This window comes from Neodiprion lecontei, chromosome 3 (genome assembly GCF_021901455.1).
Source record: "Neodiprion lecontei isolate iyNeoLeco1 chromosome 3, iyNeoLeco1.1, whole genome shotgun sequence".
NCBI classification, from domain to species: Eukaryota; Metazoa; Arthropoda; class Insecta; order Hymenoptera; family Diprionidae; genus Neodiprion; species Neodiprion lecontei.
In genome coordinates this window covers 7463939-7479254 of record NC_060262.1, presented here as the reverse complement: position 1 = coordinate 7479254, position 15316 = coordinate 7463939, and the positions used below count along the sequence as shown (strand labels likewise).

General features: G+C 37.3%; 1 protein-coding gene across 2 annotated transcripts in view; it reads right to left on the bottom strand.

The window, feature by feature from the left end:
• The window catches only part of LOC107226279 (A disintegrin and metalloproteinase with thrombospondin motifs 9), a 178227-nt gene extending 162911 nt beyond the window's left edge, over positions 1–15316 (bottom strand). The window contains exons 1-2 of one of the 2 annotated variants that reach the window (XM_046733914.1): positions 15146–15315; positions 14846–14951 (exon numbers count right to left, since the gene is read on the bottom strand). The gene's annotated coding sequence lies outside the window, so the exon portion shown is untranslated. Of the gene's footprint in view, positions 1–14845 lie in introns of both variants that reach the window. The other variant, XM_046733915.1, reaches the window with a different exon arrangement.

Here is a 15316-nt window from a genome sequence, read left to right as displayed (position 1 = left end):
TGAAACATAAAAATTGAGAAAATCAAGATTACTGCCTACTGGGGGTAGGTTGTAACGAGTTAATCGTATGCGATTTTCTATACCCGAACAGACCAGTGTCGGGAAAAACGAAATGATTGAAGAATTTTTTGCGATAGAACGGAAAGAGTCAATTTTTTTTCGGCGAAAATCTACATCTTTTTCTGTTCCACGATGTAGCCGCCGTCGAGAGAAATCCATCGAGCTACGACTCGCTAATATTAGACAAGCGGATCTCGAGATATCGCAAGTTTCTTCGCAGGGATAGCGCTAGTCGCGCGAGTTCCACGGCAGCTATTCTAGCTACTCGCGCCCACGTTTCGTCTCCAGAGACTCAAACTGTTATATCTCACGACTCCTTGGTCGAAAATTGATCGGCCAGGGCTCGTTGGAATCATTACAACATCGGCTACGATAAAAAGTCGCATATGTTCCGTCTCGAAAGCGTTTGGTTCGCGTCATGCCCCGAAAATCCGTCGGCTAATTTTGAGTTCACACTTCGGATTCCACTCGAGCGAATTTTAAAACGGTCGAAACAAATCCAATCGGCTATGGAGATATCTGTACGCCTTCCCAGATCAGATATACGTTGTCAGCTCAATTGTATAAAACTGCGGTAAACCAATATTGTCTACTCGGGGACCTTGAATAATTTTTTATTGCGGTAACTTCGTACAATCCACACGCAGTCGTAGTAACCCTGACCATATTTTCGTACTGTGCGGCAGCTTAATCACCGTATTATATAATCGCGTACTGATAAGAGTTACATTATTCACGGCTGTAATTTTACGCCACGATATTCTTTGCGAGGTCAATAAAATAAATATTCTGAGAGTAATTTGCTGGGAAATCCGTAGGCGGCGTAACTTACGTCGTTGTTACTTGCGGGATTTTCTTTATTTGGTATAAAGCAATTAGGCAACATTCACAATGTACATTCACCTTTACCTACGGCTAGTATTATAATTACGTCCCGTAGGACGGTAATAATTGTCTTTGTCAACAGTGACAATATACCGGAGATAGACGCCTTATATCTAGACATCCGTATGAACTAATCAGTGTCGTGTTTCAACCATCTCAGGCAAACGTATATTCATTATTTCGTGAGAAACTTTAGGTCATGATTGAAAGACAATCGTAATATTAAAAATAAATTAGCATTCCTGAGATTGTTTAAAAAGAAACGAAACCATTCGTTATTAATATTAAATATAACTGTATTGAAAAGTATCGCAATTTGTTGTTTTTGTTCACCCATTTTTCATTTGTCGGCTTAATTATATTTCTCTTTCCAATCATTGAAACGGGTTTCCAACGACACTAAGAATAGATGATTGAATTATGTACCTTGTGGTAGGTGTATTCCAGACCTGTAACAGATAATGTCAAACTCTGCTCGATTCATAAAACTTGGCGAGTTTCATTTTTTCTCGAGTCTTTACGTTGAATTAGGTCAGTTTTTTTTAAAGTCGGTTGATGAATATTATATTTTCAAACTGTAAGCAAAAAAATAGATCTTATTTCATCCAAATTTTATTGTTAGTCTGACCTGACCATCCAATTAAATATATTAATTTTTTCCGAGTAGCAAAAAATAAAGTACACTTTTTTCCAATTCTTTTTCATGATCGGATCGAAATTTACGTAGATTTTTGTTTAAAACGAAGTCAAGTTTTTTCAAGTCTCACTATTCTCTGAGGATTAGGTAAAGTTGATGTCTTCATACTATATATTCTGAGTATTATTGGTCTCGTTGCAGTTTGTGGAAATCAAAATCGTAATTAAAGGTAAAACGAAAAAAGGGCGGGAAGGAGGGTATTTTTAAAATCAGTCACGGTACGAACAAGTATTGCACAAAGTATAGTCGATCCAATAACCGTGTCTCGGCTGCGAATGGTGTAATATCAGCATGAGGAAAGGCTAGTGACCTCGCGTGGCGTCCGTGGTCTAGGTCAACTTATTCTCTCCCTTGGAACCTCCGCGTCATTGTCAAGCGGTGAAACCTTACAGTAAGTTAGGTATACGGAGTGCGATGACTGCCTCGTTCCTTCCCGGCACTTGTACCGATCGTTCTCCGCGAACGCGGCGTTTGCCCCACGGCGAACGGCACACTGTGTGACAAGTCACGGTCAACGGGGACCCGCCGCGATGCCTTTAGGAACGAGGGCAAAGTCGACGCGCCTTATGCAGACTTTGGCGCGTTGCGCGCGGAGGCCGAGATTCGATTTGGCGGGAAAACTTTTCCCGCCGAAAGAGAAAGGAGGAAGAAGAATTGAGTGGTATTCTTGCGGCGAAGGATCCTCGCGTCACGAAGAGAGTATTAGGCTTCGAATAAGAATAAAAATCGCCCGCCCACCGGACGGGAACAATGAAAACGTAATTTCAGGCATATTAGGAATGTAAAAATAATACCGCGATAAGTCGGAGAGATGACCGGGAACGGAGATCGGAGTTGGCGGTTATCATACGTATAGTAAATGTATCGGACTGACGCCAAAAATAGTATCGAATAATCCTGAAGTCGTAGCGAATTCAAGGCCAGAGAGAGATAATTAGAAGAAGATAGGTTATAGATAAAGAGAGGGGAAATCTGACTCGTTGGCATCGTTCCAACGAAACATCGACGTAAAGTTAGCCGTTGCGAGATATTTGTCACCGTCGAGTATAATCGATGCATCACGTATCGGGAAAGGAAAAGCTTCCACACCTGCGATACTTCTATGTTTGAAATAATGATTTGTGACGAAAAAGTTACTGAGAGTAAACGGCAAATCCTAACAGACTAAGTGCCCAACTGCGCGTGCAAAAAATAACCGAGCTCTATTGATCGACGAAATCGCACCGCGGTAGTATTTTTGTCTGCAAGGCAGGGCAGCCAATTTACGCGAAACGGGGCATAGGATGTCAAATTTTCCCACATCAATTGGTGAATTAAAACTAGGTGGTTATCATGACTCTGATCAGTCGTCAGTCAGGCGACAATAAAAGCTTGCCAAACTAGCCCAAATCTCAGTATAAACTATTTGAGATCAATTTGACAGCAAAAAAATCCTATCGCCAACATAACCTCCGTGAACCGCGTTTGACGGTTGAAGCTTGAGGTGGCCAGCCTGCACGAAAATATAGCAAGGCTCGTGCAATTACACGCTTAATCTGCTGAATTTCACCGTTTTTTTCCGGTATATTTAAAAAATTATACTCATGAATTATATAAATTATAATGCAGTAAACGTCGATAAAGAAATATTTGATTTTTTCATACCAAAGATTGCTGAACAACTTTCCTGCCGAAGAACGCATTCCTTGTGATGTAAAAACGTTTTAAATGATTTTTCAAGCGTTCGAGATAAGAATAGGTACAACTTAGACAGCTGTAAATTTTCAACGTTCGTTGTGAAATATCTCGTCAGTTACGCATATTTCGCGTTATAGATTTGACAATGCGTCTTGAAAGAATACAGGCTTAGCTATACATTCCAAGATCGAATTGGAGTCTTATAAATAACATGTTCAGACGGAAAAATTGAAAATCAGCTTATTTTAATGACGTTTTAAGAGAGAAGGTAGAGTACCACATACTTTATAAAACGTGGAAATACATTTCTTTTGGAGAAAATGGGATATTGAAATTCTGGTCAATCATAACTCAAAAATTAAACCTTTGCAAGCAATAACATTTTGGTGTTGGATTTTAATCAATGGGCCGAATTAAAAGAAAAAAAAAACAACAATTACATGCGAAATTTCCAAGAGTCGAATCATAATCTGCCACACATACCGGGACAATATCTTGAAACTTGAAAATCAACTCCGCATGCACCAATTTTATGGGCTGTTCGTGCAGGCTGGAAATCCCGAATTTCAGCTGTCAAACTCTTCTGGCGGCGATGTAGTTGACACGAATTTTCGAGGTTAGAATCTCAAATAATTGAGCTATTGACTCGGAAAGGTTTCGGAAGCATTTGTTATTGTGCCGGGAAGTTGATTCTTCAAAAAACGGTCGAAACTTAATGCTCATGCTCTTTAAAAATTCAAACGTACCTAAACATCTTGCGTACGTTGGCCCGCCTGCATCGCAGACAAAAGTATCGCTGCGGGAAGATTTCGTCGACGAATGAGATTGAATTATTCGGCGCATGCGCGGTTCATTTTCAAGTTTCAAGAGATTCTCCCGGTATACATTTCCATTATACGATATTATACGTTAATATTTTTGTTTTACTTCTTTCTTTCGGTTGTAGACGTTCATCGAGCGTTCTTTTGTTTAAACATCACATTGCGTAAGATTCCTGTATATTAGACACACATTGTGTACAACTGAATTTTATTATCCAACCTTATAATTACCGTACACTATTGTGTGAGGAAAAAAAGAAAAGCAAAACTCTATATCCGCAGAATAATGCATTGACGTCATTATATTTCGTGCCGCGGCTCATAGTAGGTTAGGGTCGCCAAATCTATCGCCTCACTTGTCGATTACGGTTTAAATCTAGCCTAACCTGACGGACAGACTTTACATCTATATTCACACAAACGTGCATAAGGCCCATGACACGTTGAAAAACAAGTACGATGAATAGGAATGGGGGAATAAAGATACATAATTTTCCAATCGAAAGTGACCTTTTGTTCGTTACGTTAGAGGTAATACTTCCGATTTGAGAATACAAACAATTTTGTTTTTCAATTACGTCTCATTCTCAGAAATCCTGTAATAATCCAGTCAAAAACGTGCAGTTTCAATCACAACAACCGGCCCCATATGATTACGCTTTTTCCGAGAAATCATCAACCTTAATTAAATTTAATTAAAAGTAAACGGTCATTCGTCAACGTACAGGCCAGTTATAATCATTCAATCTGACAAGCAGATTGCATACATGTATACGTATAATACGTGCAATGAAACAGTCTGCGTAATCACAAATTATTCCCAATTAATAATATCTTTAATGCAATTAATATTAATATTGTGAGGACAGTTGTTGTTGTATTTCTGTTTTTTTTTCCTCTTTATTTTGCTTCTTTTACATTTTTGAAGACGCAACTGTGGCGCCTCCGAAATCGCCTCTCGCTTTGACCCGAGATTGTGTCGTACGACAAGATGAGCAATGAGAATGGAAGCCTGCACACGTTTATGTGTAATACCTATCACACTGACGCGAATCGTCGATTTATCGTCCATGGAATGTTTCGCATTCGCGGTAAACGTGCATAGCTAATAGCGTCGATGCCCTTGAAATAGGAAAACTCGCCGTTTGTTTTTAAACACCGTCTTCTCGCCCGCAGACGTTCGCGCACGTAACGTTCTCAGTGCGCGGAAAAAGATGTAATAATAAATATCCCCAGTATCGATAAAAGAGACACGCTTGGTTCTCGGATGCTCGCTAAATATACTATAAATAAATAAATACGTTAATGTAATTAGCTTCGTGAGGAGTAATCGCACCGTACGAATGATTTATTCAGCCGTCAGAATTCTTGCCTACTACATTCGTTGATGATTATTTCGTGTTTAATATATATATATATGTACATATAAAGTATAGATCAGACAAAAATAAAAAAAAAAAAACCATTTCGAGAAAAATTTTCTTTTCTTTTTATTGTTGCAAAAGCCTTAGAATGTTATTGCTAGCACCAGAAAATGTGGCACAATTTACTACGCAATTGTGGTTGTGGTCGAAAATGCGATATTTTTTGGTTATTCCGACATTAAATTTGTTTCTTCGGTGTATCGAATTTTTTCAGTTTGATAAAGTGGGAATTTTTTGCAACGTGATTTCATGCCGTATTCGCTGCTACAATTGTCAATCATGCGGGAAATTTGATTTGCTCGAAGCAACGACAATATAAAACTTGATATGATAGCAGGACGAAAAGAAGCAAATCAGCTTGCGTCCTTGTTTTGCCGTTGTTGTTTAGCCCGCTGGACGGCAAGCGGTGAGCGATAAACTAGTCGTTGAGAACACATTCTTTTACATAATTAGCTTGCGAATTGAGTTGTGTGTAAAAATCATATGATAAGACGAAGGACACTTTTAAAGAACGAACAAAAATGCAGAGTCTGGGGTTTATTCATTAAACGACACGGTTGACTTGAGAAAATCTCGAACTATGTCAACATCAATTGTCGAAGTTGGCAGTAAAAAAAAACAAGTCAATCAAATAAATATAGTCAACTTACAACTCTAATTGCCGATTGACTTTATTCAAGTATTTGTGCAAAGTTGGCGAAAATTGGACAAAAGTTTTTCGCCACGAAAGGTAAACTGGTAACTATAATTTTTTTCAACTCGAACTGGTTTGGAAGTATAAAAAAAAAAAAAACAAATAAAGAATTCTCTATCACCTCGAATGTGGAATTTCCCTACGCTGAATCCCCTGTCAAACACGGATGATCATCACGCAGCGCTAAGAATCTTAGATTAGCACAGCCAGTTGGTCTATTTTAATCCTCAGTCGGTGACTTATACCGTGTGTTGCGCACGTGACATTGGAATCGCGGTGAAATAATGGAGGTTGCCTATAAGCCGACGTCTTTTTAAAATTCGTTCTCATGCCGACGCGTGATAAACCCAGTGACTGTATACTTGCAAGACGTGTTGAACTTAGGCAAGAGAGAATAATAAATCTTCTCTAGCGGTGAAAAACGAAATACGATACGAGATGACTGTAGGAAGAGAGGGGTAAAAAATTGGGCACAATACAGAAGAAATTTTCACATGTTCACGAGATACATGTATAACGGACAAAACGTGTGATTTTGCCTGAAAAGCTTGTCGTTATAAATATTTTCCCGTCACTTTCAGCGTCGACTTAACTGGGTCTTATACTTTACATTCGTCGTCTCTTAATGGCTATCAATTTGGCAATAGCGGCTATGGGAATAGAATAAAGAAACGGAACGAAAGAGAAGCTTCTGCTGAAAAAAAAAAATCACTGCACTTCACTCGAAACTGCAAAATTAGCTTTACACTTTGAAATAATAAATTGATCCAAAAAGATTTCACAAAACTCCAGCAGCGAGTAAATAGAAATATGTTGGAAAATTTTTTTTCCAAAAAAAAAAAAAAAAAAAAAAAAAAAACGACACAGCAAATAGATTTTTCTATTCCGTTTGTGAGATTTCGGCGAACCGACCCCAAAAGACGGACTGACTGATAAAAACCTTTTGAACATGAGGAGGAATTGAATGGTAGAATCTTCGGTGGTGGAAAAATTGTAACGAAGAATAAAAAGAAGCACCAAATACAAAAACCCACGGATGAGGTTTCGGCGAACCGACCGAACGACGGACTGACTGACTAACAGTATAAAGTGTATGTAACAAGTAACGTATAACCTAGAGCCCCAAAGTTATCTTATAATAATATGTTAATTTGCGTGACATAACATAGCGATATCAATGGTCTCTCTCTCTCTATCTCTCTCTCTCACTATCTTTCGTTCGCAGAACCAAAGCGCGAAAATCGGCTGATTCAATTCTACACGGCACAGTGTGTATAATGTAGTAGTTGAGTGTAGAGTACACATTTTACACCGCCTTTCTCTCTCTCTCTTACGGCACCCACTGTTGTTTACACACATAGTACATAGTTAGTTACCTGTGTGTGTGCATTGCTTGTACAAGGTGAACGCCAACAAACTTTCCTGCCCCGAGAGAAATCTTTTGTCAACTAGTTTTCATTTTCTATCATTGCCGAAAAATCTGTATCTAAGTAAAAAATGAAAATTAATTTTATAGCTGTGATTGGAGAATTTTTCAACATTTTTATAAACTATTGTTTTTCGTTGCGGTTATTTGTACTGTATTTTCTTGTAACCGGATTGCGATAATTTAATTTCGAGGCCCTGTTTGATCGAAATAATCTTATAGTCTAATAATCTTACTGATTTAATTGTCCATTAGCCATAAAATTTATCAGTGATAACTATAATTACACGAAATAGTTATTTTTAAAATATTTTCTAGTAACTTGTACGATATTTAAATCGTTATTGTACCGATAACCAGCCATTTTAAAACAGAATTTTTTAGTAACTGTGACAAATGTAATGTTTATCAGGTTACAAAGTCAACGATACTAGTTGCGCTAGCATGAAAAACCACCGTGGGAAATTATCTGGACAATAGAAATTTGACCCTTGAGCCAAAAAATACAGATTTATTCAAAACTGCAGTGTTACGTTTCGAATGAACGTTATGAGATATTTGTCATCTCGCTCCTCAGATTTTTTTTTTTTTCAAGGTTGGAGTCCACACAAAAAGAACCCTCAAGCCAGTCGCTAAAGCAAAAAATTAAAACAACTTTGATACGATTTAATCGATTTTTTACGAATTTTTGCCAATCTCTTTGATAGTTGTCAAAGCTCTAGTTTCGGATTGAAGTTGAAACTGTGTCAAAAAATCGCAGAATGTTTTGAATTTTGGGTGTATCTGTCGGAAGGTTCGCCGACAGAAGTAAAACCGTTGAGAAATATGCAAAAAAAAAAAAAAAAGAAGAAATCATCCTTGACATTATAAAGACAAAGCCTGATGAGCATAATACCTGAAGTATTCGTGTCAGATTTTGAAATCGTATGAAAATATAAAAGAAGAGACATTTTACGGACACCCTATATGTATAATCAAACATTTGGAGTCAATTAACGACAAAATTAACATACATTATAATTATTTGAATCCGCTTTAGAGTACGCGTTTATCGTTTTACGCCCAGACATTTATACATACGAATGTGTGTATAATTCGGTACCGCAGGTTTTCAGTGCTCATTTTAAATTTCCTTTTTCCCCTTGTTACTCGCGATAATCCATGTATATAATTTAGGGTGGTTCTTACGTAGGCTAAAAAAAAAAAACAATCCAAGACGGAGCCTGTTAAATCAGTTCCAAATGTTGAAAAATGTACCTTAATTATTTCAATTTTTTGTTTCATTCCCTTAGTCTCCCTATTTAGGCGGGAAGTTTCAAATTATTCAAAACTACGCTCCTTCGCTATATTTTGTACTGAATTTTATTTCAAGGTTATTCGTAGGCGGAAAAAATTTATAATCTCGAATATTTAGTGAGATTCATCTTCTTTTCGGTGAAAAAAAAAACATATCTTTCTTGTCAGTCAGATATAATCTGGAAAAAAAAATTGAAACAAAACACTAACATTCATTTAGTCGGTACTGTAATGGAATACCCACATATCAACACTACGTAATATCACAGTCGATGACATGCAAATATTGGGATTATTATTTTTACGTAATCTAATCATTTGTCATCTTGTGAAAAAAAAAAAAAATACCGTAGCACACGTTTCTAATGGAATACACCATTGACGATTTTTTTTTTTTTTATCTGAAAGAAGTACAATATCATTGAATATTTCAGAATAGGGATTTTTTGTCTACGAATAACCTTGAAATAAAATTCAGTACAAAATATAGTGAATGACAATGTTTTTGAACAGTTTGAAACTTCCCGCTTAAACAGGGAGACTAGGGGAATGAAATAAGAATCTGAAAAAATTAGGGATTTTTTTTTTCAACATTTGGAACCGACTTGACGCGCTCCATCATGAGTTTTTTGTCGAACCCATGTAAGGACCACCCTAGTATACATATTCGCACCTGTTAACATTCACGGAATCACATGTAGGATCGTTTATTCGATGTTTTAGCTGTTGTATTGTATTTCACTGTTATACTTTATCAGGATGTTGGCGTGCGAAATAACTATCAGATTCTTTGTCAAGTTCTGTGTAACTGTAAGGATTAGGCAAAAATATTTCAGTTATTCGGATTCGTGAGAGTAAACGACATTGAAAAGTAAAAATGGTTCTAATTCTGTGAAGTTATCGTAGAAATCACGATCCACGATAAAATAAAATGGAAAATTTCATAATCCTTATGACTAGATCGAATGTCAAGGTTACTTCAGCAAATATTTCTTCCAGTGTTAAATCTCGTCGCATCTTATAAATAAGCCGCTGATTATGTTACGCTATACTCCACGTATCACAAGGCACAAATTGGATCTGAATGAAACGTATTATGCTTGTTCAGCATTTTTGGAGCAGCTTATTGTTAATTCCCAATACATATTGTGCCAGAAAAATTCTGTCGCTCGATTCTTTCTTTTTCCATGTTCCGATATTGTATCAATTTTCACACGTGAAAATTTCTCGAGTACTTAACGCTATAGGAATTATGTACTCTATGGTCGAATCGAGTCTCCGCAGGTTTAAAAATAGCCGCATCTAGTGATTTTGAAATCGAAGCCGAATGATGTGTAATTATGAATTTCAAGTTTGCAAACGTTGACGAAATTTAATCGTGTAATTATTTTACTTCACTAGAAGTAAGTCAGTTCAATACGTTTTATGGTAATCAGAGAATAAGTCAAATTACACAATCTCTAGTTTTTCCCAGTTATTTGGCATAAAAAATCTTCAAGCCGAAAAACGATTTACCATTATGATCGTTGAATTTGAGGGTAGAAAATAGAATTTCCGGGACGAATGTTAATGCCAGATCGACTTGACTCTTCACGAATTCAAACGGACAAGATGAAAAATGCAGAGCGTCCTCGTCGTTATTTTTTCTTTCTTGAATCTATTTATCCGATATTTTGCAAGTATAAAACGGTTGCAATGCAGACTTGTATATATGTATGTATATATATATTGAAATTGTATTCAAAAGTAATTTCAATGTCGAATAACTTTTAAAGGAGTGAATTTCATGAAAAATGTTAAGAGACCTTTTTTGTAGAGCATCAAATTTCCCGCAAAGATAATGGTTTAATCTATGAAAATATTGATTTTTCTGGTAATTACAAAAATCAAAAATTCAAACAAAAATTTGAAAAAACAAATCAATGTTTAAGGCACGATTACAAGGAAACGGCTCGATCTACGTCAATTTAGTAACAGAGCTTTTTTGTAGGAAATTTAATTTCCTTCAAAAATATGAATTGATAAAATTTTTCAGATTGATAATTGACGGATTTTGGGTGAAAAAAATGCGGTAACCGTTAAAAAATCAATAGCTGTAACGATACACCCCTTAATATTGATATTAAGGGCTCAAACTTTCAGGATAATTTTTTTTTGTCGTCATGAACAATGTTTTTACAGTACCATTGAAAGAAAAAATTCTTCGTTTTTTTTGGCCCAGTCTAATATATATATATCCACGCATCACATTGGAACATAAATAATCCATCGGCTCTCGACAGCGAGAGTGAGAGTATAATAATCAAGCGTCAGAATCATCCTCGCCGCGAGAGAGATAGACGCGATTTGTCTAACTAGTAACCGTGACCTATGCATCCCGATACTAAACTGCTAGCGTTGTTTTACTCTGTGCGTAATATATTCATCACTTCGCACGTTTTCAGTTCATGTATATCTATATATACGCCGAACACAAGTCTCGCTATTTATCTGTCGATCGTCTTATCACCCTCCCTCTCCCTTTCTCTATCTCTCTCGAGATACGACCACGAATAAAATTTTCACGACGTTTAGTTTCTGTAATATTATATATGAATGGTGAACATGTATTAAAATATTACGAAATACTCGTGTACTACATTATATTACATTATATGCGGCTGCTATGACACATCAACGTGCGGACACAATCGTTCAACGTAACGTATAACTGGCTGTTAACGCCTTCCGTGTACGAGTTAAATATTGAGCTGTTTTTAGGCGTGTTACGTAGCGTGCCCAACAATTCCTACTTCGTTCAATGAGTATTTTTGTTTATTCGATCCTCGTTCTCTTCCATTTATACGTCTTCGATCGCGTCTCGAACGCCTCGCAAAGACTTAAAATTCTCCTCGATCAAAATCGATAAATGTTAGTCGGTAGAATACTAAATTTTCCTGGGAACTTGGACAGAATTGATCAGATTCAACTTATCAAAATTTGACTACGTTAAACTACGTTTGACATGTGTATTTGTCCATCATTATATTTGTCCATTTTATTTTATTTAAATTGATTTATTGGCACAATAATTTTATTAAAAAAAATGTATATATCTGTCTAGTCTTATTTAAACATATTTTTGACTTGATGTTATGGACCAGAGGATTTTAACGATGATTTAACCTCAAAACTTGCCTGATGAAGTTGGAAAATAAATGAAACCAACGAAACGTTGCAAATTTTGATAAGTTGAATCTGATCAATTCTGTCCAAGTTCCCAAGAAAATTTAGTATTTATTACATTTAACATGGATGAGAACCAAGATTTGGATGTTAGTCGGTAGAATTCAAGATTCTTGCGAGAGAATGAGTCTAATATAACTTCCGTTTTCACTGTGATAATAATTGGAACAGCTGGAACCGGAATAACCGACGGTGATTAACCCATTTACGGTCTCACACATCGGGTGCCATTGAACTTTGAAGCGCAATCTATATCTAAAGTGGGTCGATCGGGGCTGTCGAGTGTTATTTCTGCTTCGATTACGGTTCGAGACTGTCAGAAGAAACGAGAATTTTCCAAGATTGATTTGAAGAGAGAAAAGGAGACAGGGAGCGGGATCAAATCGACCTTGACGTCTTGGAAACTGGCACGTGCTGATCGAAATTTGTTCAGCTCCATTCCAAAACGATCCCCGCAACACCTCGCGTGAAAATCATGCAAATTCTCATATACATCATGGAAACAATGCCTTTCTTCGCACGAGAACTCGGAAGATATGGCGATTGTCCGAGCACAATGACTCGAGACGACTCGTCGCCGAACTGTTTATCATTATACGCAAACAAAAATAAATATGTGCCTCTTTTTTTTTTTTTTTCTTCTTTCTTTTCTTCTCTTTCGGAAGACATACTTTTCCCCCCCAAACGGAGGCATATTTCATAATGGTAACACGTTGCACGTCTGCCGCGAAGAACAATAATTGATATTCAATTCGCGTTTCTCACTTCGACATTATGCCTATATCTATGATATACTCTCGGCAAGGCCTTGCGGATGGATAGCAGAAGCTAGGTAGTTATAACTTTGCCAGGCTAACGTGCGTGTCGTTCGTAGTCTTGTTGGTGGTCCGTTTGACGCGTAGGTTTACTCATATTTTACAGGAACACTTTGCACGTGGACGTGACCATTTTACCGCGGCGTGTTGAAATTATTCCAGAAATACATGTTACAACTTAACCAACAGTTCGATACACAATATCGTATAAATATCTATAAGCGGATGTAAACTACGCGCCGAGTGATCAGAGGTTAGATAATATCACCCCGCGTTCTTCACCCCGTCAATAATTCCGACCCTGATACTACCATCAGAATTTTCACGCCGCGCTTGAATTACGGCCGTGACGTCACAACCCACCGCCAATAGGAAGCCGTGTTTTGCTTTACCGTGATAGGGACTTTGTAACGCTGATCGATCGAACCCTCGCTTCTGATTGACTACGCTGCGTGACGTCGTCGCTACTTGTGTAGCCACCCCAAGAAAGTTTCATCGCTCGAGATAATTGATTTCGAAGGAATTGAACGATGAACTCAATCGCAGTAGGATTGACTTTGCTAAAATTCATAACTTGAAGGATACATATACGCATAATATACACAAATTTACATTGCACTAGTGAAATTAAAACACAAGACGGGGAGTCACAAGTTCAGTTAGTCCGGATTTTTAATGTCTAACTATGTGTCTAACTGGACAAATCGAGATGGCAAGTTCGTCGATTATCGTTCGATATTTCCGATGCATGCGATTAACGGCGAAAGATTAGTTTTATGCAAAGATTCAACGTCTTCGAGCTCGGAATAAACGTGCGGTTTTATTGAGCCGAAACTAACAGCGTCGCGAAAAATTCCGAAGTCAAATATGTAAAGAGTCTTCGACAGGCGGGGAAGTGACCGGTAACGATAAAATTTTTCGTCTATTTAATTTTTTTCTTTAGTCAATTTTGTCAGTTTCCGTAGATACGTGGATGGTTTCTGTAATGTGTGTAACGTGAGTATACATGGTCTGGTTCGGTCTGGGTCTGGTGCAGCTTTGATATTACAGGTGTTCGACGTTATGTAAGACGGAAAGAGATCGTGAAACACTCTCTGGCTAATCGATACATCGATTTATACGGAGCCCAATTACGATTTTAATTACTCTAATGCCAGCTTGCCTGCGTGCAAAGTACTACGTTGAAGTTTTGCGTTAGTAGTTTGACGATCGGATTCTGTTAATTTATTCAGTATTTACGTCAGAGGAAGTTTTGTAAAACTATCGTATCACGTGTTTACAATTTAATATTAATCTTTGGTCCGTTTCACTCTCAAATTATAACCTACCCGCGTTTGAAAGTTATACATTATGTATGTATGTATATAATGTACACCGTGTTGCGGTACATAAATTTTTGAATTTGACCGCTTCTGCCATTATTTATAATATGTGCTCGCAGTCGGAATGACTTGATTTACGGTTTTATCTCTCCGTCGTGATTTTGCAACATTTTTATCTCCGGCGAAGAAGGTATAACATAGTTACATGGATGTGTATTGATAATATAGATGAAAGGTATCTTTCATCGAAGTCACCAGTTTCAAACGATTGTCTTTGTTCATCAGAACGAAGACTGCTCACCTCTTCAACTTTTCAAGTACAATTAAAATAGCATACCATAAAATTATTATTGAGTATTACAGTAGGTGAGTTTAACACGTGGATATCGTGAAATTATAAGACGCGAAGACAGAAAGAAAATTTTGACAGCAAGGTTATGAGTGAAAAAAGAAACTTTTCTACCGAAAAAAATTACGTCTACGTAGTGATCGGTTTCACCTACCTTCGCGTAAGTAAATCCCTGCACGGTATTCACATCATAGACACTAGAATAATTTCACAAACATCACAGAGTCCGTTTACCGAGATAGAACGAGCGTAAGTAGTATCTGCAATTCGATTGAGTGTTATGATTTGAAAATCCGAACAGCGACCGAACATGGTAATTAATTTTTATGGTGAAAATTAAAATGACCCTTGCCCGAAGCGTATATACATATATATTTCTTTTCATACATATATATATATATATATATATATATATGCGCGCGTATGTATATTGACTATACACGCGTGTAATAACTTTGAGGGTCCCAATGCCGATCGCGATCTCGATCTGGATCTGGATCTGGATCTGGATCTGGACAAGGCGAGGTACTGCAAAGCTCACGACGAGGACGAGAACCTGCCAAGTCCACTTCCACGAGCCGACTAAACTCAGGGAGTCCTACCGAGACGACTTTACCGCGCGGAG